We start from the raw sequence: 23,366 nt of genomic DNA, 5'->3' as shown, positions 1-23,366 counted from the left end.
CAAGCCATTTTCCGATTTAGCATGCATCACCAATGTGAGCAGCAGAAGGGATAAGGGCGAAGAAGTCACCTATTCAGAAATGCAGCCATTCGGCCCACAAAGTAGCTGTATGTCTGTGAGTTTAAAGTAGATCCCTGGGATCTGTGCTTTTAACAAGCACTCAGCAGTTTCTAAGGAGCTCTAGTTTGTAATGTACAGATCTGCTAATTAAAACATTGGCAGTTCGAAGTTACCTGCCACTCTGTGGGAGAAAGATGAGCAGCCTCTTCCCATAAAGATTTACCGCTTCAGAAACATGGCGGAGGCTGCCAGGAGTCAGAACCGACTTGGTGGGAGAGGGCAGCCATTTCTGATGCAGGTAGACCCCAGGCTCATTTGAGAAACCTGGGAGGAAATGGTCTTTTGCAGTCTCTGCTGGTTCTGACCTATGTCATTCTGGTGGAGTTAGTGAAAAAGCAATAACAACTGGAGGATGGGAGAAATAAGGAGGGGAAAAGAGCTGATTTTATCAGTGGGTAAAGTGCGGACAGGGAGTCTTCTGAAGTCCCTTGAGCCAGAACGTATCACCATCTACCGTTTCGAACGAGTGGGGTATTTCCAGTTGAAGTCATTATAAAAATGTTGCTATGATGGTTCTTGTGCTTTTTTTTTTTTTGAGAGAAAGAGAAAGAAACAGGTTTATTAGACGTTCATAACAGACTATGAACGGGTCAGGACAGACTGACCCTTGTGCATCATTTTTGAGGAAGGCATGTGCACATTTCTGTTGATTTTGTAACTTGCCGTGGATTTGCTGGGTCAGAGGATGACTTTAGCAGTTCCTGCTGAACCAATTCCCAAAATGCACTACTTCTTTCCCCTCCTGCCAGCAATCCCTGCGAGTTTCGCTTGTTCACATTCCTGACAACAGCTGATGCATTTACTTCCCTTCTAGTTATTCTGGTGGGTGGGTAATGATATTACCTGGTGGCTTTTATTTGCATTTCACTGATGACCAATGAAACCGAGCACCTTTTCATATATTCATCAACCGTTTCGTTTGAATATCTTCTTTTGTGGAGTGCCTTACACGAAGCTTTTCGGCAAACCATTGAAAGCCTAAATTTACCCAGCGTGAATGATAGAGCATTGTTAAGTGTTTTATTTAATCCCCACCAAGAATGTTCTAAGCAGGAATGGACTACATTGGGTGACAGTCTTTGTATTGTGCAGTATTCCATGAACTCCTTTCTCAATGCAACAGCCGCTCTGAGAAGCCGAGGGCGGAGGTAGTCCACGTTTTACAGAGAAGAAAACAATCTTGAGGAGGTTGTGACATTCTCAGGATAAGGGGCAGAGCCAGGATCCTGGCCGAGGTTTTGTCATATCCTGGCCAGAGTTCCTTCTACATACTAGTTCCTGACCGCATCTGAACACCACTCCCCCACTTCTTAAAGAGTCTTACTTATTTTGTTGCTCTTATTGATATACAGCAAAACAGACAACAAAGTCAGTGGTCTCTCTTGCGTACAATTCAGTGACATTTATTGCGTCTGTCTATTGGAGCAACTATTCTTATTCTCCTTCTGTGTAATGTACAGCCTCTGAATGCCTACAGGAGGGGTCAGCCATGAGTCAGCTCCAACTCAGTGGTCCATGCAACAACATTCTCACTGTCCTCTTCTGAGTTGTTCCTCCCCTGTTAACATAAGCTCGCTGACCAGCTCCCTATCTAATCTTTTGAGTTGTTGTTGTTGTCATTGTGTATCACTGAGTTCAAACCAACCCATATGTGAGCCTCCAGGTGGATTTTCAGAGGCAGTTAATCATGTGGGAGGAGATTGCCCACCCTTCTCCTGCAGAGCAGTTGATGGTCTTGAACCGCATGCCTTCGGGATTGCAGTGCAGTTTCTTGCCAGTAGGCCACCAGAGTGCCCTGTCTTTTGAGTGGCTGTTGTCAGTTTTCTCCTCTGTAGATGAGGTGCAAGTAAGGTGCTCCTAAGAGGCAAGAATAGTGACACTCCGTCTCACATTATTTGGGGCATGCTGTTAGGAGGGGCCAGTTTCTGGAGAAAGACCACATCCTTGAAAAGGTAGAGGATCAAGGAAAGAGAAAACCTTATCTTTGTACAGATAATATCAGGGCAATAACTTTAGAAATCTTTAAAAAAATCCTGTTTTGTTTCTGTGATAAAATTAAGTGTATAGATAAACTTTAAGATAATCAACATATTGCTTATGACATACTAAAGGAGCTCTGATGGCACTGTGGCTAAGGCATTTGGCTGAAAACCAAAAAGTCAGTGGTTCGAGTCCACTAGTTTCTCCAGAGGAGAAAGCTGAAGTAGTTGGTCTGCTCAAAAATTTGCAGCCTTGGAAAACTTGTAGGCAGTTCCAGTCTGACCTATACAGTCGCTATGAGCCAGAATAAACTCAATGGCAGTGGGTTCTTGGTATTATATAATAGAAGAAAGAGATTATGTTTTATAATAGAATAAATACAAGTAAAATAATAGAGCATGCATGGGCATAACTATACTAGAACATATAATGAAATAATAGATACTCACCTCTAAACATGGACTCAGTGTGAAGTCAAGTAAATACAAATATAGATGGTTTCATTTGCAATCTAGGCTTGCAGATTCTGGTGTGATTTTCCAAATTGGTGAACAGCTCTAGGTGAAATGTTGAACAAAATAAAAAACAATCCTAACTTACATTGTAGTTATATTCTTGGGAAAACCTTTGTCTTTTTAAACCACTGTGCTTTCCATGAACACACTTTGGTACCAGCAGTAGGAAATCAAAAGGTGTAATGCACTGGGGAAAACAGTTGTCAAGGACCTCTCTATGGTGTTAAGGAGCAATGATGTTAGTTTAAAGACTAAGGTGTATCTGACTTAAACTAGATGACAGAAGAAGAATTGACACCTTTGATATTAGAGAATAATACTGAATATCCCATGAACTGCCAAATGAGCAAACAAATAGGTCTTGGGAAAAGTGCGATCAGGGTGCTCCCTGGAGGCAAGGACGGTGAAGCTTCATCTCACATATTTTGGGCATGTTGTTAGAAGGGATCTGTCCTTGGAAAGGGACATCATCCTTGGAAAGGTGAAGGATTAGAGGAAGGCCCTTGAGATGGATTGACACAGCAACTATAAACGATGGGCTCAAGTATATCAGAGATGGTGAGGACGGCACAGGACAGGGGATGGACAGCTGTTCACAGGGTCACTGTGAGTTGTGGTCAACTTGATGGCACCCAGTGACAACAATAATCATTGTGACAACTCTAATCACCTTGGCATTTTCACTTATCTAGTGGCTTAAAAGAATACCAGTATATTATCTTACAGTTCTGGAGGTCAGAAATCTGGAATGGATCTTACTTCACCAATATCAAGAGAGGCAGTTCAGATGCACCAGCTTCTCTGTGGGAGAAGGACGGGCACTCTCTGCTCATGCTGTTTACCTCCTCTGGAAACCCAGTGCAGGGTTAGGAGGAGTCGGCTCAACCTTGACATTAGTAAGTGAGTGAAAGCTACAGTGTTGGTTGAGCTGGGTGCCTTCTAGCGGCTCCAGGATGGAATCCCTCTTCTTGCCTTTTCTAGTTTCTAGGTTCTACTTGTGTTTCTAGCTCATGGTCGTTTCCTTCATCTTCAAAGGCAGCAAGAGCTGGTTGTGTGTTTCTCACACTGCATCTTTCGGGTTCTCTAGTATTATCATTACTTTTCCTTTCCTGATACCGACCTCCTGCCTTCTTTTTTGCTTACAGAGACTCTTGTGACTTTATTGGGTATTACTCTGAAAATCCAGGCTATGCTCCATTTCCACACCTGTCACAAAGGCAAACTCCCGTCAAGGCAGATAATCTCTGGGCAGCCCATGAAACATGCTCTGTGTTGTTGCTCTTGGGTGCTGTCCAGTTGGCTTCAACTCATAGTGCCCCTGTGAACAGCAGATCAGAACCTTGCCTTATGCTGTGCCACGCTTGTGATCCCTGATGTCTCGGACTCATTGTCACAGCCACTCTGTCGGTCTACCTTGTTGAAGATTTTCCTCTATGTCACTGCAAAGACACATCGTAATCTCTTTTGCCTTCCTCCTGGTCTTGGACAATTTTTTTCCTGACAGTACTAAGACTCTGCCAAGCACAAGATCGGGCAGCTCTGGGGCCACATTCCCTGAGGACAATCACCCATCTGAGCCAGGAAGCAGCTGCCCTTTTCATGAGGCCTGGTCACCTTTGCCCTCTCCTGCAGGCCACCTGGCTCGTCTCAGCTTTGGCGAGCACCCCTGCTCAGTGATTGAGGAAACTCCTTTCCCTCTGGGAAAAAAGAGAAAGAGGTAAGAGAAGGAAAAAGAGACATAAATGTAGGCTACTACTGAACTTTAATCACTCGGTAATTTTCCCCTTGTACTGAGTTTGGGGAAGGGGTCAGGGCAGCACAGACTGGGAGGAGAGCTCTCTCCATGCTGTCTTCTCCTCCCACATTTGGCTTGTGTGACATGAGGGAGAGAGATTCCCGTAGAAAAATTCAAATGGCTTCATGCTGTTAACTAAACGGATACACCGAAAGGGGCACTATCTGACCACTCTTGGTTAATCCAACTATTTTCAAACTGGTGCTAGGAGTACTTCTCAGAGCTCTGGTGGCCTAGTTTCAAAGAAGCTGCACTGCAATCCCAAAAGCGTGTGGTTTGAATCCACCAGATTGCTCTGCTGGAGAAGGAGGGGCAATGTCCTCCTGTACACAACAAGAAAAAAAAACAATAAATAAATTTTTTTTAAAAAAACCCAAACCAAAAGTATTGCTTCCCACAGAATTTCCCCATTAGTTAGTTAGTTCCTCAGTTCACATGGTCTTTGACAAATGGCATTTAGTCCAGCCATAACAAGGATCCCCTATGCCAAGGCCCAGAAGGTCAAAGTCAAAGTGATGAATTCTCTTCTGGAGCAAGCACTCACTGATTTGGGAGAAATACTCAGAAGCCCACAGCTCTGCCTTCGAGGAGCTTCCAGTTCAATGTGGGAAGAAGAAGTGAAGGAACAAAGAGAAAGAGAAGAAAATTTTAGAGAGAGGACAGTGACAGAGAAGGCGTGAAAGTGTGGACACACGGGATGTTCTTGTCTGGGAGCTTGATGTGGTTCAAGCTAAGGGCAGGTAGAGCAGCACAGTGGCGGGTGAGGCTGCAGAGCTTCAGGAGGACCAGGCTGGTCGATGAGTGTGCCTTCGCTCCCCGGTTACGAAGCCCTTCACTTGCTGGATATTGGTGAGCACACCTATACACCCAGTACAAACACTGCTAACCCGAATAAACGTCAGTAGGAAATTATTCTACCTATAAAAAGAAGTGGATGGAAAGAGGTATGCAAAGAAATGCTTTCAGTAGACGGAGAGAGATAATAGCACAAAGAGGTGTGTTTAAGTCACAAGTATAAGATCCAGAGCCTCTGCCTGTGCGGAAAAAGAAAGAAGAAAAGCCACAAAAGACTTTTACCAAGGAATCATGTAATTAGTAACATCTTCTGTGTAACAAATGAACGTAGGAGGAATTGTAGAATGACAGTCAGAGTCTACCCCAAAGGCCTGAACCTCGTGACACTCCAGAGGCTCAAAACTCAGTCCAGCCCAGGAGTCTTTGAGGGTTCTGCTCCCATCTCACCAAAGCAATGGCAATGTGAGGCACATATATCCTGGCTAAATTCAGGGGTCTTTCCCCTCTCAGCTGCTCCCCTGCCTCCTTGTGCTGGTTCCGTCAGCCTGCAGTTGTGTGATTTAGTCCAGGATTTGGTTTCTCCCAGTTTTTGACCTTGGTCTCACTGTCTGGCTACAGCTATTTAAATTCCTGATTCTGTGAAAGGCCCTGAGGCTCACATCACCCCTGCCTCTACCAGTTACTCAGTAACTAACTCACCAACCCGGGGATTCTTAGGCAGGAAGGAGTTACAGGCAGTCTGCGTGTGATCTGTTTGTCTAGCTTGACATTGCAAAATTTGCCTTTCAGAGGTAAATTCCAGCCTTTGCAACCCACTGAGCCATCACATCTGAATCTGCAAGCATCATTCCTATCCTCTCCGAGGGCTGACCAACTCCAAGCGTCTTTGTTGTTATGTACCATTGCATCGGAGGAGACTGCCCTCTTTTCTTCCATGGAGCAGCTGGTGGATTTGAACAGTGCACCTTCAGGTTGGCAGCACAATTCTTTACTCCTAGGCTACCACAGCTCCCTAGTAACTCCTGACTGTCTCCTAACACTACACCAAGGATCTTGCAGTTTCACAGTAGACTGGCATAGCTGAATAATCCAGGATGCAGGACTCTTGGACAAGGAAAATCACATAATAATTTGTTTTTCTGCTTTACCAGGAAATTCTGAAACGGGTTCTGTTCCTCATGTAGCCAGAAAGTCCCTACACAGAAACTACTAGATTCCTTATCAGACTTGTGAATTAAGAACAACCTGGTGTGCACACCCATGTTTATTGCTGCTTTGTTCACCATAGCAGAGTTGGAAACAACTCAAGTGCCCATCCACAAATGAATGGATAGAGAAGCTGTAGTATATTCACACAATGGAATATTATACAACACTGAAAAACAAAGAACTAATGAAATATTTTACAAAATGGGTGACCATGAAGGACATGATGCTGAGTGAAATATCTCAGTCACAAAAAGACAAATACTGCATAATGCCATGGTTATAAAACAGGACTGACAAGGGGGGTGGGGGGAAACTAAGAAAAGAGGGGATAAATAATGTATACAGCATTGAAACACACGAGGAAGAGAACTGTAAAAAAGGAATATGTTGTTGCTGATTGTTGTCGAGTCGAGCACAACTCATAACAACCTTACGAACAAAAGGCATGAAGACTTTCTATAACTGTTGGCATTTATCAAAGTTCATAGAGTTTCCGGAGGCATGTTGTTTAGGAAGTGGATGCTCCTTTGCTATGATTAGGTATTATTGGTATGACAAGAATCCAGAATAAGAGCTGCATAATGGGGAGCTCTGGTGGCCTAGTGGCAAGAAACTGCAGTGCAATTCCAGAGGAACACGGTTCGAATCCAACAGACGCTCTGCCGGAGAAGGAGGCGCAATATCCTCCTGTACCAGTCAGATCTGATTTGATGGTATACGCACACAAAATAATAATAATAATAATAAAAAAAAGAGCTGCATAGTAAAGTGGTCTTGGTGGGGGGGCGGGGGGAGGGAACTATATAACAATGAACGAATTTTTTTTCCAAAGAAAAAAGCTAACTGGGGGGGAGGCAGGGTGAAAAATGTGCAACAATGAATGGAAATCCAAGTTCTTTATAAACTTACAATAAAATCTCAATTAAAAGGAAAAAAAAAACAAACAAAACACACCAAAACAACCTGGTTGGCATTAATGCCACGTAAGCTAAGGAAAAGGGGCCAGGGAGCTTTTCTGTCATGGACTTCTGCTTCCTGGTTCTCGATTTCCAGGAAAGGTTGTGGGCCATGAATGAATGAATGAAAAAGTAGACTGGTTAGGGGAGCTCTGGTGGCCTAGTGACAAGAAGCTGCATTGTAATCCCAGAGATATGTGGTTCGAATCCACCAGATGCTCTGCCGGAGAAGGAGGGGCAATCTCCTCCTGTACCAGTCAGATTCGATTTGACAGCACACACACAAAATAATGAAATTAAAAAGAAAAAAGAAAAGTAGACTGGTTACCTTACCTTGCCTGCTCACCCGTCTGGCCAAGCCCTGAATCTGGCTGTGGCGTATACTCAACAGAGACACAGCGATATAATGATAGTTATATGAGGAAGATCATAGGGGCTAAAGTCACTTATATCACGAGATGCATGTCTTCACAACCAAAAAAACCCCAAAACCCAAACTTTGAATTCCAACCCTATTATCTCCACCTCCTATTTTATGTCTGAATATTTATTGTAGGATTATGCATGGCCCAAGCCACAAGAGATTTTACAATGTCAAGCTACTTTTTTCAACAGTAACCAGCCTGGTGGCCCACAGAGCAGTACACTTAGATTTCTAGTCTATGTAGATTTTCAATACTAGACGTGCTTCGTTGGAGAAGAGAGGTTCAAAAGAGCTTGTCCTCCATGAAATTCTGTGACTTCTGGTAATGAGACTTGAAAAATAATTGACATTTTTAGCATTCATCTGTCATAATGGCACTGAGAATTGGCTGTTTCAAGATCCCAAGGTAAAGACTAAAGTAATTAGAAGGACGACCAGTGCTCATGAGAGGCTTAATGTAGCTAAATGGTAAATTCCACCCAAAGAAATCAATATACTCAATGTAATCCCCATCAAAATTCAAAAGCTTTCTTTGTAGAAATGGAAAAGCCAGTCCTCAAATTTATATGAAAAAGCAATGGGTCCTGGAGAACTGAAGCAGTCCGGAAGAAGCATAAATTCTTATCTCCAGTCATATGATTTTAAAACATATTACAAAATGGTAACAATAAACGTCTAGTTCTCTGGAGAGGAAGACAAGCTGGAGGGACACAGTGACGTAATGAGGAATTTGAGCCCTGGAGATGCTGAGTTTGGTGCAGGCTGGGGCCGAGTCTCCGACGTTTGTTCATAGTGTTGCTCTGCGTCCTTGTCCACCCGAGGGCACCTGACATCCATGGCAACAGTCCCAATGGGATAGAAGTGGGAGTCGAGGGTTAAACCCATCCATCTGCAGTCAATTTCTTTTTGACAAGGGTGTTGAGTTCATTCCAGAGTGAAGGAAGATTCTCTTCAATGAAAGATGCTGGGGAAATGAAGCAGGATCCTTGGCACATACCATATACAAAAGCCTTTCAAAATTGATCAAGGATCTAAATAGGAGAACTGAAGCCTTAATGGAGTGAGGATAGGGCATCTAGGGTTTGTTTTGTTTTGTTTCACACATTGATCACGGATTTTATTTCAAGTTTGCACGACTGATTCAACATGACAGTAAATCAATGTAATATACTACATTAACAGGCAAAGACAACACAATAAAATAATATTTTCAATTGCTGTAGGAGGGCACCTAGTTTTTAACAAAAACGTTACCAGCTATGACATCAAAAGTCCAAGCTAGAAAGGAAAAAAATGGATAAATGACATTGCTATCATAAAAATGGAATATTTTTGCTCACAAAGGGACATTATAAAGAAAAGAAAAAGACAATCCCTTTGTTGGGCGAACATTTGAGGGAAATGTATATATATAATAGGCATGGTAGTGCCATTTCTTACCATTAGGTCATCAGAGGGCCGATATATATGCTGTGGTTGTTGTGTTGTGTACTGACAAATTGGAATTGACCCATAGCTCATCCTCCATTGGGTTTTCAGAGGCTGCCGATTGCTTAGGAGATGGCCCATCCTTCTGCAGAGCAGCTGGTGGATTCAAACTGTGTGCCTTTGGGATTGCAGCACAGCGTCTTGCCACAAGGCCACCAGACCTCTTTCTAGCTATGATATGGGTTTACTATCCAGAATATATAACATATTCTTATAGTAACATAAAAGATAAACTACCTAATTTAGAAAATGGATTAAGGCCTTAGACATTTCACTCTTCGCAAATGGACATAAGCACACACAAAGGTGCCCAGGCCATCAGGCATTGCTCTCGTGACCCTGTAAGGAAGACTGAGTAGAACTTCCCTCAAGGCCATCTAAAGCCTTAATCTCTCAGAAGCAGCTTACTGTAGATTTGAACCACTGGCCTTTCCGTTGTCAGCTGAGTGCTTAATCACTATGCCACCAGAGATCCCCTTAGTCATTAGGGAAATACAATCAAAAACCACAGTGAGATACCACACCCTCCAACTGCTGTGATGAAAAGACATAGGTGGAAATGTCTTTGTGTGGGCATACCTTTCTATCTCTCAAGATAGATACCGAGAGGTGGGATTGTTGGTTCATATAATTCTTCTGAAGAGTTTTCAAGATTGCACTCTGAAGCACTAGGCCATTTTATGGTCCTATCTGTACGATATGAGGGACCCAATTCCTCCACGTCCTTGACACTTGATATTATCTGTCCTTTTCTATTGTATTGAGTATGAAGTGATTATACAATTGTGGTTTGATTTGAACTATCCTAATGGGTAGTAATTGTCAGTAGCTTTTGTATGTTTCTTGGCCATTTGTATATACTCTTTGGAAAAATATCTTCTCCAATTCTTTGTTCATTTTTAATTAGGTCATTTATCTATTCACTTAATTTTCTTTTTATATTTAAAATTCAAGCCCCTTATCAGCCAAAAATACATCTCATTCTGTGGATTCTCTTTCACTGTCTTAGCAATGTCCTTTGTAGTGAAAAAATTTTCTCATTTTTGTGCTATTTGATTTATCTTTTTTTTCTTTTGTTGCTGGTGAATGGACTATTCTTTAACCTTAAAAAATATGGATCTGAAGATTGTGCAGAGAAAGAAAAATACTTTGTTGGCGGATGACAGCCACGGAATTCAAATGAATGTTAGTGGGGAGGGAATTCATTGGTCGTGAACGCTAAGGAGTGCAGAACAGCTTGCCTACAAGAAGGACAAGGACGAGGCTCACCTCCCGAAAGATGTCCACGATCCCTGGAAGTACTGAGGATCCAGCTCTGCTCTCAAATGTTGCAGTTAAAACAGAAAACAAGACCTGGTGCCACTGAGTCTCCTCACTGGCTGGTTTTGCAGGAAGTTTCCAGACTTTTCTTCTGCGGTGCCTTCGACAGGTTTGAACCCCCAAACTTTTGAACACTGTTGTTGTTACATACCCTTGAGTCAGAACCGACACATAGCTGACTTTCCAGTGGGTTTTCAGAGGCAGTTAATCATAAAGGAGGAGATTACCCATCCTTCTCCCATGGAACAGCTTGAGCTCGTGCCTTTGGGATCTCAGCTCAGCTTTTTAGCACCAAGTCATCAGAGCTCCCTACTCACAGTGCATGCCAATCCCCAATCCCAGCCACATCCCTTATAGAAAAAGCTATTTTCTTTGTAGAAAATCCAAGCTTCCATAACAAAGTTATTGAAATTAATAAAAAGGTTCAGCAGAATGACAGGGTAAAAGACTAACATTATAATTAGTAGAATTTCTCCATACCAACAAAGAAAACTCCAGAAAAGGAATGAAATAAATCCGTATCATCTACACCATCATTTACCATCTTCAGTAGGGCAGAGTATCTAGAAACTGCTCTAACCCAGGATATAAAAGACTTACACAAATAAAACTACAAATTGTTATTGCATGAAACAAACAAAAAACCTAAATAAATGGAAAAAATGTGTATTGATTGGAAGACTCAATGTTAGGAAAATATTGAAGGTATTTGATCTGGAGATACACTAACATCCTAATCCAAATTCTAACAGCATTATTTAATGAAATGGTAAAACTAACCTAAATCTTACATATAAAGGAAAAAGCCCTGAATAGCTACCATTAGTCATTGTTGTTGTTGTGTACCATCAAGTCAGAACCCACCCATCGCTGACCCTCCAGCAGGTTTTCAGAGGAAGTTAGTTAATCAAATGGGAGGAAATTGCCCCTTCTTCTCCCATGAAGCAGCTGGTGGATTTGAACCCTGTGCCTTCAGGATTGTAGCACAGCTTCTTACCATTTGGCCACCCAAGCAACTGCTATGATCAAAAGGACATAGGTGTACAAGAGTTTGTGTGGACAGTACAGTACTGGAAAGAAAAACAAAGCAGGAGTATGTTGTTGATGTCACTACTGCTTTTGGGGAAGTTAATAGAGATCCAGTTTGGCCTTCCCCCTGCCAGCTACACCCTGAACAAGCATTCAACCAACCAAAAGCACCTTGTAGGAAAGGCCTGGTGGCCCCCTCTGAAAACCCAGCCCTTGAAAACCCTGTGGCGTGCACTGCTTTGCACTCATGGGGTCGCTGGCAGTTAAGGTCAACTTGATGGCAACTGGCTATTTTCTGGAAAGATAGATAACACCTAACAGTGAGAGTTGCACCACTAATACAAAGGCTGGTGGTTCATATCCACCAGCGGATCTGTGGAAAAGATGGACAATTTCTTCCTGTGGGATTTACACCTAAGAAACCCAGTGGTGGCTCAGCGATGCGCCAGCAATGAATTTTATCATGTGTTTGAATGATTATATTTCTTAAAAATCTAAAATAAAATTCGTGTTTAATGTTTAAAAGGAAAAAGGCATACAAAAGAGTTTAAAAAGATAGGAACTAAATATTTCAACTGTTAATAAGCTTTGAGATTATAAAGCCCTGTGTCTGCTTTCTTACTTCACATTTTGTCCAATTTTTAAAAATAAAGGGACTCCATTGGGAAGGTGGAAGGTCACAGAAAGAGGAAGAACCTCAATGAGACGATTGACACAGTGGCTGCAGCAGGATCACAGATGGTGAGGATGACACAGGAGAGGGTGTGGCTCAGATCTGCTGTTCAGAAGGTCGACTGTACTCAAGGGCTCTTAACACAATCTGTAACAGGGAGCTCTGATGCTCCATGTTAAGGACTTGCACTGCCACTCCTAAGGCACCTGGTTTGAATCCACAAGCTGCTCTGAGAGAAAGGTGTGCAATCTCCTCCCATGTGATTTAGAGCCTCTAAAACCCACTGGAGAGTCAGCTATGAGTTGTTTCCAACTCAGTGGTACATAATAATAACAACAACGTCATTTCTCACAAAAGTTGTCTCCTTAAAAAAGAAACATAGCAAAGATAAAGAATCTCTTCAGAGATGCTTTTGTAAAGCAAATCATAAAGAAGTAACCAACAGCTATATAACCTGCTCCGACATTGCTGATCTGGAGGAAAGTCTGCATTTCCACATTTGTGTTTTGCTAAAGCTTGGCTGACCTGGACTTGATGCCTTTTTGGTACCAGCAGTCATGACTGTTGCAGGGAAGCTTGTGAGTCTGAGGACTGAGCGGAGGAGGCCTGTCTACGCCCTGCCTTAGCCCAAGTCTGAGTCTAGGATGACAAACTCAAAGTACCATGAATCCCATCACTGACTCAGGAATTCACTGGCCTACTGTACTAGGTACATGCTAACCATGTCTCTCTTTCAAATGCTCATCATTGTTTTTAAATAAAGATTCTTTGTTTTTCTTTTTAAGATGTAAAAGGGTCTAAGACAGTGTTGAGTCTGGGATCCTTTACTCTACCACACTAACCAGTGGGCATGGGTGAGGAAAGACCCGGAGGATGACAAGCACTTTCATCATTTGAAGGTTAGGAACAAAGTTGTGGTTTTGTGCTGAACAAGCGCTGCTTAGCTCTTCCCAGCTGCAGGAATCTGCTTAGCCACAGCCTCAGAATCCAGGCATGACCTTGGGTTGTGGTTTGCGATCAGCGATTTCCTTTCAGGCCTCAGCCCAGGCATTCCTCTGCCCTCCTCTGTCTTCTTAGTGTCTCTTCATTGTTAAGCTTCCACCGGGCTCCCCATCTCTGTGAGGCTGATCATTCCTCTCTGAGCTGCAATGCCACAGAGGCTTCTGGTGCTTTTCTGCCTCTGAAAGTCTTGTCATGGCTTCTGCCGTAAGATGCATCAGGTCGACAGGATAACACAAAGGGGAGGCTGAGAAGCTCAGCACATTCCTGATGTTACTGTTGTTGGGTAACCTCGAGGTGACTGCAATGGATCTGAACCCTGCCCTGTCCTGGGCCGTCCTCATCATCCCGGGTATACTTGATCCTATTGTTACAGTCACTATGTCAGTTCATCTGACTGAAGATCTTCCTTTCCAAGGAAATATCTTTTTCCAAGGACTGGACCCTCCTAACAATACACTCAGAATATGTGAGATGAAGTTTCACCATCCTTGCCTCCAAGGAGCATTCTTTCTCCAAAACATATTTGTTTGTTCTTTGGGCAGTCCATGAGATAGTCAGTCCTCTTCTTCAACATCTTAACTCAAAAGCATTGATTATTCTTCAATGATCCTTAGTCATGGTCCAACTTTCACATGCATCACATATAATTGAAAAGCCAAAGCTCAAATCAGAAGCACCTTAGTCTTTAAACTGACATCACTGCTTTTTAACACTTTAGAGACATCCTTGACAGCACATTTACCTAATTCAGTGCATCTTTTATTTCTTGACTGCTGGTACCCAGGATCTTGACTGTGGATCCAAGCAAGATGAAATCATCGACAACATCAATCTTGTTTCCATCTATCATGGTATTACTTATTGACCCAGTGGTGAGGACTTTTGTCTTCTTGATGTTGAGATGCAATCCATACTGAAGGCTGTAGTCTTTGATCTTCCCATTTAGTAGAGCCTAAAATATAAAAGGACTTTATTTATCTAAAATGACTTGATTTGTAGGATGCTGTGGTCTACTGTGGGGAAGACTATCTCCATTTGGGTCTTGGCATATATTTAGGCGCATCTGAGTTCTTCATGTTACTTTCCTGGTGCTTGCTGGCTATTGACCCAGTAATGTGACATGCGCAGATAAGAGTTGGCAAACCCAGGGGGGAGCAAGTTGTCCTCAGGAAGAATGTGGTTGAAGATTAACAAGTATGAAGACAGGTGTTTCTACAAAGAACCAAGAAACTTTTGTGGGCATATCTTTAGCAATTTACTGAAAAATCTTGCGGCTAATGACCAATTATAACATGGTCCTTTCCTTGATTGGGTAGCCTACCTGTCATGGGGATGAACTGAACTGCCATTACAGGATATTATGATGGTTTCTTTCATTCTCTATAATACAGAAGGAATACCATGACTGATTCAGGAATCCACTGGCCTCTGTAATAGGTATATGCTAAATGTGTCTCACCTTCAAATGCCCATCTTTATTTTTAAATAAAGATTCCTTAGTTTTCTATTTAAGATGTAAAAGGGTCTCTATAAGACAGTTTTGAGTCTGGGTCCTTTACTTTAGCATACAAACCAGAGGACGTAGGTGAGGAGCAGACCAGATGGGCAGGAAGAGCGAGAGACCTAAGGGCTTTCCCCAGGGTCTGTAGCTCCAAAACACAACACTCAGCCTGGGAGAGTGGAAAGGGAAGTGGATGGGACTGGTTTTTATTTTCTAATGACACTCTGCATGGTTTTACTTTAGAACTTCAAGCTTACCTTCCCTTATATTTAACATTCCTCATATTATCTGTTTGCACATGCAATTATGGCCTTGGAGGAAGGCAGCCAGGCTGCTCTTTAAAGGATGGTGAAACGTTGTCTGACATGCTTTGGGCAGGTTGTCAAGAGAGGCCAGTCCTTGGAAAAAGACATCATGCTTGGTGACGGCTCCGAGAAAGAGAGGAAAACTCTCCAGAGGGACGGACACAGTGACTGTAACAATGAGGTCAAGCATGTCAGAGATTGTGAGGACGTCACAGGATGGTGCAAGGTTCAGACGTGCTCGCAGTTAACGGACAGCACCTAACAACAACCTCAGATACTATAACTTTAGCTTGCCCCCCGTAAGTCACACATCAGTGTAAGTCGTTCCAAGTTAGCCTGTGATTGCTTATGAACCCCAATCCTTACCATCAACAACCAGATCATCTCATCATCAAAGATACCCCAGAGCTGAGTCTCACACGTGTAAGCCTTCTCTTCAAAAAGTCCAGAAGACTTTCAAGTTGAAGAAGTCGAGGGAGCTGAGATGTGTTTAACTTATACCAAATGAAGTGGGACCACATGGATAATATAGCCCAGTTTGTAAATTTTTGGAATAGAAATTACCCCTTCATAAGGTTGATCTGAAACCCAAACAGAGTCAGCGGCATCAGAGTTTGGGCCAGGATTTCAGGAGGAAAAAGAGAAGAGCCCAGAGAGCAATATAATGTTGTGAAGGCTTAATTAATGAAAATCAGAATCACGGGAAGAAATGGAGAATGTGTGATGACGTTGTGGGTATGTAATTAATGTTGTAAAACAAGATGCATGTGAATGATTGAAAACTCAAGATGCTTTGTAAATTTTCACTTAAATCACAATAAAAGTAAAATAAAAATAACCTTGTGAAAGATAGGAAGACTAACAACACATAATATGGCAGATTTCACTCTGGATATTCAAACTACAGCCTTGGTTACGACTAGGATGACACTGCTGGGTCAAGGGAAGGTCTGGTTGACCAGACTGTCTTCAACAGTTCAATCGCACCACTAGCTGCCTCGCCATACTTTGAGGGACCAGCCAAGAAGGCCCCTCCCAACAACTATCTCCTCTTGTGGTCTACTGCTGGACCCTGAAACAAGTTTGTTCCTTTGAATGGGATAATTTCTACCAAACTGGATTAATTACTCACTGTTAAAATGTAAATATACTTTGAGAGTAGTAGGGAGTCCAAGGGCAGGAGGTAGGTTCCAAAGAATGGCAAGGAAGAAACTTCAGCTGCTATCTGCACTTTGTTGTTGTGTGCTATCCGCACTGTTGTTGTTAGGTGCCATCGAGTTTAGTGCAATTCATAATGACCCTATGAACAAATGATCTGAATGACAGAAGTAGAATTGATGTCTTTGAGCGGTAGTGTTGGAGAAAGGCACTGAACACCCCATGGACGGCCAAGAGAACAAACAGCTATGTCTTGGAGAGGGTGCAGCCGGAGTGCTCTTTGGAGGCAGGAATGATGAGGCTTCACCTCACATACTGTGGGCATGTTGCTAAGAGGGGCTAATCCTTGGGAAGAGACATGATGCTTGGGAAGAGTGGAGGGTCAGTCAAGGAGAGGAAGACCCTCAACCAGGAAGACTGCCACAGCGACTGCCACAATGATCCCTTGTGCTTTGGCAAGTGTAAGGATGGCACAGGATGAATTCATTCAGGAATGAAGTAAAACTTGTTGAGAGGACAAGACACACTGTGGAATTGTTAAGGGTGTGCTTGCTGCTAGTGGTGATGGTAATAGATTGTTTTGATTTTTTTTTCCTTTTTGGAAGGGTGAGGGTGAAAAAGGATCCACAGTGTTGGTGAAGGAAAGCAGTCCTGGGTGAGGGGAAGAGCAGGCTGACATATACACAGGTTCAAAGAACACATAACACTAATGAGAATAGATAACCACGGACATCTCTAATTTCTAAAGTACCAAACCCATGGCCATGGAGTGGCTCCCACCTCATGGACCCTCCATCGGGTATCATGGCTATAAATCTTCATGAGAGAAGACTGTCTATATTTCTCCCCAGCATTGAGCTGGTAGATTTAAATTGCCAACCTTTCCCCGCTCCCAACTCTTTTTATTTGTAGCCCAGAAAGTTACACACTATGCCATCAGGACTCATTAAAATTTCTGAAAGGCATTAGAAATAGAAGGAAAAGTCGTGATATATTGAAAAGTGTGGTCCAGCGTCCCCTAGGAAGCCTCAAGGTCACCATGGAGAAACCATGATAGATATAGAATTGTTTCATCAGTAAATGTGTCAAGTGCTCTTCACATTCAACAGGTGAGGTTGTATTGTTTGCATATTACAGATTGCTAATAAGTCTTCCTCCAGTTTTGACGTCATGTCCTTCTTCATGTAGCAACTTCTCAGATTATTTGCTCAGTATACAGAGTAAGTAAATCATGGAAAGAAAAACTACTCTTATGCACATCTTTCCTAATTTTAAACCACACAACACCCTTCTATCCTGTTTAAACTAAGAGAAATACTCTTAAGAACTTGAAGCATTCATTGATGAAGATGAAAGATTACAGTTTTCAACATGGATTACACTTCAACATAAAGAAAAAAATACTCCGAATCGGACGGATGAGCATCCTCATGATAAACAACGAAAAGAAGGAAGTTTCAGGGACTTAATTTTTCACGCGGGCCCACAATCAACACCTATAGAAAGAACAGTCCAGAAATTGAAGGACATCTTGCATCGTGCAAATCTACTGCAAAAGACCATTCTAAAGTATCAGAAAACAAAGAAGTTGCTTTGAGAACTAAGGTGTGCCTAGCCCAAGACACGGTACTGTCCATCACCCCACGTGTATGTAAAACTGGATCATGAATAAGGGAAATGAAAGAATCAATACTTTTGAGTCATAATGTTGGTCATGAATAGTGACTAAGAAATGGAGTTCCAGAACAACAAACAAATCTGCCTCAGAAAACGTCCAGGCAGACTAGATCCTAGGCATGAGGATCATGACACTGTCTCACAGCCTTTGGACATGCTGTTAGGAGGGGGTGGTTCTTGGAAAAGAAGCCATGCTCGGAAAAAGCAAGTTCAAGAGAGGAAGACCGTCAACAAGATGGATTAACACCAGGACTGTAACAATGGCCGTTAGTGTGGCAGAGGTAGTAACGATGACACAGGATAGGACACAGTTCAGATCTGTTGTTCATGAGGTTGTAAAGACATACTCAGCTCCATGGCACATAACAAAAACAGCAAACTCTACAGAGGTCATGTATCCAGGAGTATTTTCCATATTCCACTTCCCTCTACTTCTGAGAACCAATCTGACATTTCCTATGTCTACTGCTACTGCTAGTAAGGTTTCCTAATCTACCAAGAAGTCAGTATCTTATGGGTGGTTCATGCCATGGTCTTCTCAATCAATCACATCAGAGAATATGTGTCAGAGAGCTGGACTATGAATACAGATGACAGAAGGATTGATGCCTTTGAGTTATGGTGTTGGAGAAGAGGACTGTCATGGGCTGCCAAAACAACAAATAGATAGGTCTTGGGAAAAGTACAGCCAGAATGTTCCTTGAAAGCAAAGATGGAGAAGTTTCATCTCTCATACTTTGGATGTGTAGCTAGGTGAGGCTATTCCTTGGACAGGGACATGATGCTTGCTTGGAAAGGTAGAGGATCAATGAAAGAGAGGAAGACTTCCAATGAGATGGATTGACATGGATTGACTTCAGCAATGGATTCTAGTATGTCAAAGATGACAAGGATGGCACAGATAGAACTGTTCATAGGGTCAATATGACTCATACTCAGTTCAGTGGCACCTAACAACAGCTTGTAGTTGCCTTTCATTTAACCAACCAATCACCACTTACCACCATCAGAAGTGGTCCCAACAGATGTTTTGGGATTCAAACCCCTACACTTATGGATGTAATTCCACTTGGGAATAGGTTTTTCTTTGTTACATTAAGAGATGACATTAGTATAATATGTGAGCTAAACCAGATCACTTCTGAGTTGTTAGCAACAACAACAACTTTGCAAAGAAATAAGTCGAAAAAAGGAACAGATAGACACCACCATGTAAAGATCATCAAAGAACCCAGGAATGTGGGGGCTACAGAAACTGAATGATATAAGGATCTTCCTCCAGGACAGCGTGAGACAGAGAAGAAGAGGAAGAAAGAACACCTCAGAACTGGTGTCCTAAATTTATATTTCTAACTTCATGAACTGTGAGAAATGAATTTCTCTTCTTTAAAGTCACATGCACTTCAGTCTAAGGCAGAGGGCCTTGTAATCTCTGGAGAGTTGACTTTTCTCAGCTCAACCTCTCACGACCTTATGACCCCTGATATCCTGAGCAAGTCTCTTTCTCTTTGTTGTCAGATGCTGTGGGTGGAGTCAGCTCTGATTCATACCCATCCCCTGTACGACAGAACGAAATTCTGCCCCATCTAGAGCAATCCTCACCATCTTTGTGGAAGCCACCATGTCAATCCTTTTCATCGAAAGTCTTCTCTTTTGCTGCCACTCTGTTCTTCAAAGCTTGATGTCTTTCTCCCCCAAAACAGAAACTGGCAGAGGCATATATAAGGAATGGCGGTTATGCCTCACGCCCTGGATGCCACCTGAAAGGGGGCATTACTGAACAGATTCTATTAGCCATCCAAGCTTCCATTGCTGATTATGAGAGATCATTCAGCAAGTTAGCACTAGGACTTTCATGTTTAATAACCTGTACAAGTCAAGGCAAACTGCTGAGTGCAGAAAGAGACTGAGAAAAATCAGGGGAAAATAACTTTGAGCACATCATAGACGAATTTTCCTTTGTGAAAGCAAAGAAGGGGAAGATACCATTATCGTTAGTGCTGCCACACATTAAGCAAACAATTAATGAGCTTCACTTGTATTTTTGATCTGTCTAAAAGATGAGAGTCGGATGTTTGGACTGGTTCAATGTCAGGGCTTGTCATGGGCTCTGTGATCAACACATTTAACTCTGATAACTGGGAGCATAAAAACATGTCAATTGTGTATGAACATTTGGCTCTACAGTTCTCCACGTTAAAACCTCAGAGCTTTAAATGTCTTCAAAAATGTCGAGACCTGCTTCCAGAAGGAAGCACTAACACTGCTATTTCACCCAGAGGGAGAAAGGAGGTGCTAGGCGATTAGAACTTGACCAAGGCCACAGCTGCTTTGTGGCAGACTGTGAACTGGAACCTGGATGTAGACTCCCACTGAATGCTCTTTAGAGTCCAGCTTCTGCCCACTCAGGGCTTCTGGGCCTTATTTTTGGCATAAGGGAGAAGGATTATGTGTAAGGCTCTTGGAAAGGACCATTCTTGGATTGAATTCTGATTTTTCTTTTCTCAAGGCTTATTGAAATCGATATAAAAAAATTTCTCTACTGAATTTGGGTTGGAAAGTTAAAAAAAAAGCATCTGAAGGAAAAAAATAGGAAAATTGGTATCCTAATGAGATAATGAATGCACAAGTACTTTGAAAGAGGTACAGCACTTCAGTGCCTTTCAGATATTAAGTTATTATTATGCTCTTGAAATAAAAGCACAGGGCTTTGTGGGGTGGGGGTAGGGCCGTGGTGGAGATGGTGAATCAGACTGATTGAGGAAAGGGGGTTTTCTCTAGAAGGATGACTCATTTCTTGGTTGCCCCAAGCTTTGAAAACCTAACTTCATGGGGCTATTTCCCACCTCAGTGAGGAGCTGGTGGTGGTAGGTTTTCCCTGCGGTTTAACCCTAGAAGGAGCACAGCACAGCATGGAGGTGGACCCATCTGCCTCTGACTGACCAGGCCATCAGTGGAAATGGGGATATGATTCTGATAGCATAACCAACCTTTACAAATAAATTCACCTTTAAAAGAGCCCCACAGTGCTTCTCTCTGCTGGAACCACTGAAAGGAGGTCATCAGGCAGTTGGTAGAGGTAAAGAAGTAATAGGTAAGGATAAAAACAGGCGTCCTAGATCTGGTTACAGCATGGCGATCTTACATTTAGAGTGAATCCCTAAAAAAAAAAAATTTAAAAAAAATCCCTTTGTTACCAATTATAGCTACACAATTCTGTGGAATGATGTTCCATTTAGTACTTTTTTTCAGGCACAAGACGACTGAAAATCGTTTCAAACTGACTTCTGTCAAACAGAACAGAAAAAAGAAATGCCAATTTATTGACATGCACTAAGGATAAGACTGATTTCAGACATCATCAAATCTTGAGCCTCGAACCATGTCATCAGGATTTCGTTTTATTTCCATTAACTCAGCTCTGTCTCCCCTCTGTGTGACTTTCTCTCTCAGGATCCCTGTGGTGGCTCCCAGCATCAGCACCAGAAGATCACCTGGCAATCCTAAGGGATCCCAGCAAAAAAAGAGGTCGCAGGAAGCTCCCGCCCCATGACATTGACATTCTGATTGGGCCAGGTTGAATCACATGGTCGCTCTGTTTTGATTGGCCAGACCTGCGTCACACACACCAACTTGAGCCTGAGAGGGAAGCAAGGATCATTTTCCTGAGGAGGTCTAGACTGTGGGTGCTAGATGGGACAATGGATGAAATTAGAAAATTATTCCTTTGAAATCCGATTCTTTCATTTACATTGATGTGGTTGAAACAATTTGATCAGAAAATTGGTGTGGCAGGGTTTCAAACACAGGATTCTGTCTAAGCATTTTGAAACAAATGTTTTAATAAATATGGAACATCTAAAGTGTGAAGTACAGATATTGGGCTGGGTAAAAAGGATCCCTGGTGGCGCAGTGGTTAAGCACTCAACTGTTAACTGGCTGTTCAAGTTCACCAGCTGCTCCAAGGGAGAAAAATGGAGCAGTATGCTTTTGTCAAGATTTCAGCCTTGCAGACTCCGTGGGGCAGTTCTACTTCTTCTATTTATAGGATCACCATGAGCAGTAATTGATTGACTAGATAGGTCTGCTCTGGGTCTGAGATAGAATGAATGTCCACGGCATTTGATTACATTTGTTTGAACACTCTCTTGGCAAAACTTCATTCTGAATGCAAGGATGCAAATCCCTTTCACAGATTAACTAGTTTAAACCTATTATCACAGGTTTTCATCCACAGTTTGTACACACAAAAGTACCGCAGCAAGCCGTGTTCTATTATAAACGCATCACTTTGAAAGGGTGAGTCACGCGTCCCTTTTAATCAAGATGACACAAATTCCAAGACAAATAATAAGCCACATTGCCAGTGGTAATTTCTACCCCAACAAGTGCTATTGCAAATACTCGAATTCATGTTTGAATTGATATAGTCTGTGAAATCCAATTTTATTTTTTTTATAATTTTAATGAGCATTTACAGAGATTTTTTTATTTCCATTCATTCATTGCTGCACTTCTCTCCCCCCCCTTCCCCCCAACCATGAAATCCAATTTATGGACAAGTTCTCTTCCAAAAAGAGAGCTGGGAGAAAACCCCCCAACCTTCATGTATTACAGAATGAAATCATACCTGCACAGAACTGGTCCTATTTGAAATGTAAAGTTTAATTCTATTTCAGTAAAAGACAGCCTCTCTTCACCTGAAAAAGACATAATGCCCATCCTCTGGTGCAGCTGTCTTACAAGGGACTGTAGATTCTCCAAAGGGCCTCTCCCCACCATCTTTCATTGTCAAGTTCATTTCAGATTCAAGTTCATGCAGAAGAGGAAACAGAGGATGGTTAAGAAGGTGAGATGCACACTGAACAAGGTATAGTGTTTCACAATTTATATCAATAGAAACCTGGGGAACATGTGTAGAAATGGATATTGAATGTAGTGAATTAGGATGAAAGAAGAAGAAAAAAATTGGACCAGGTTAAGTTTATTGATGTGGTTTCTCTAAGCAAAGATTCTGGTTTTACTATAGTCACTCAAGATGCTGCTAATGGCTCTAGGAGTTTGCTTACTTCACTTTAATCTGAACACAAAAATTGTCTGGATTGAATGACCTCTTTTGATGTACTACAGAACGGAGAGTCCTTTGTTGTCACATCAGTACCTTTAAGCCCACTACAGCTCAGCAACCCTAGTAAAATGGATCAAAACCTTGCCTGATTCTGCTCCATCACGATCGGAAGTGGATGCCACTCCTGCTTCCAAGCCCGTTTTAATCGGGGAGCTCCACCAAACACTGTCCACCATGGGTAACCATTATCTCATTTGACACATCAGTGTCACAGTGTTTAGCATCACAGCAACCACGAGTTACCTCTGTACAACAAATGGACAGACCAATGCTATACCACTTAGAAGAATG

Source organism: Elephantulus edwardii, unplaced genomic scaffold (genome assembly GCF_000299155.1).
Source record: "Elephantulus edwardii isolate Elephantulus edwardi_28Jun2011 unplaced genomic scaffold, EleEdw1.0 scaffold00181, whole genome shotgun sequence".
In the NCBI taxonomy this organism is placed as follows: Eukaryota; Metazoa; Chordata; class Mammalia; order Macroscelidea; family Macroscelididae; genus Elephantulus; species Elephantulus edwardii.
Note: the sequence above shows the minus strand (reverse complement) of the source record.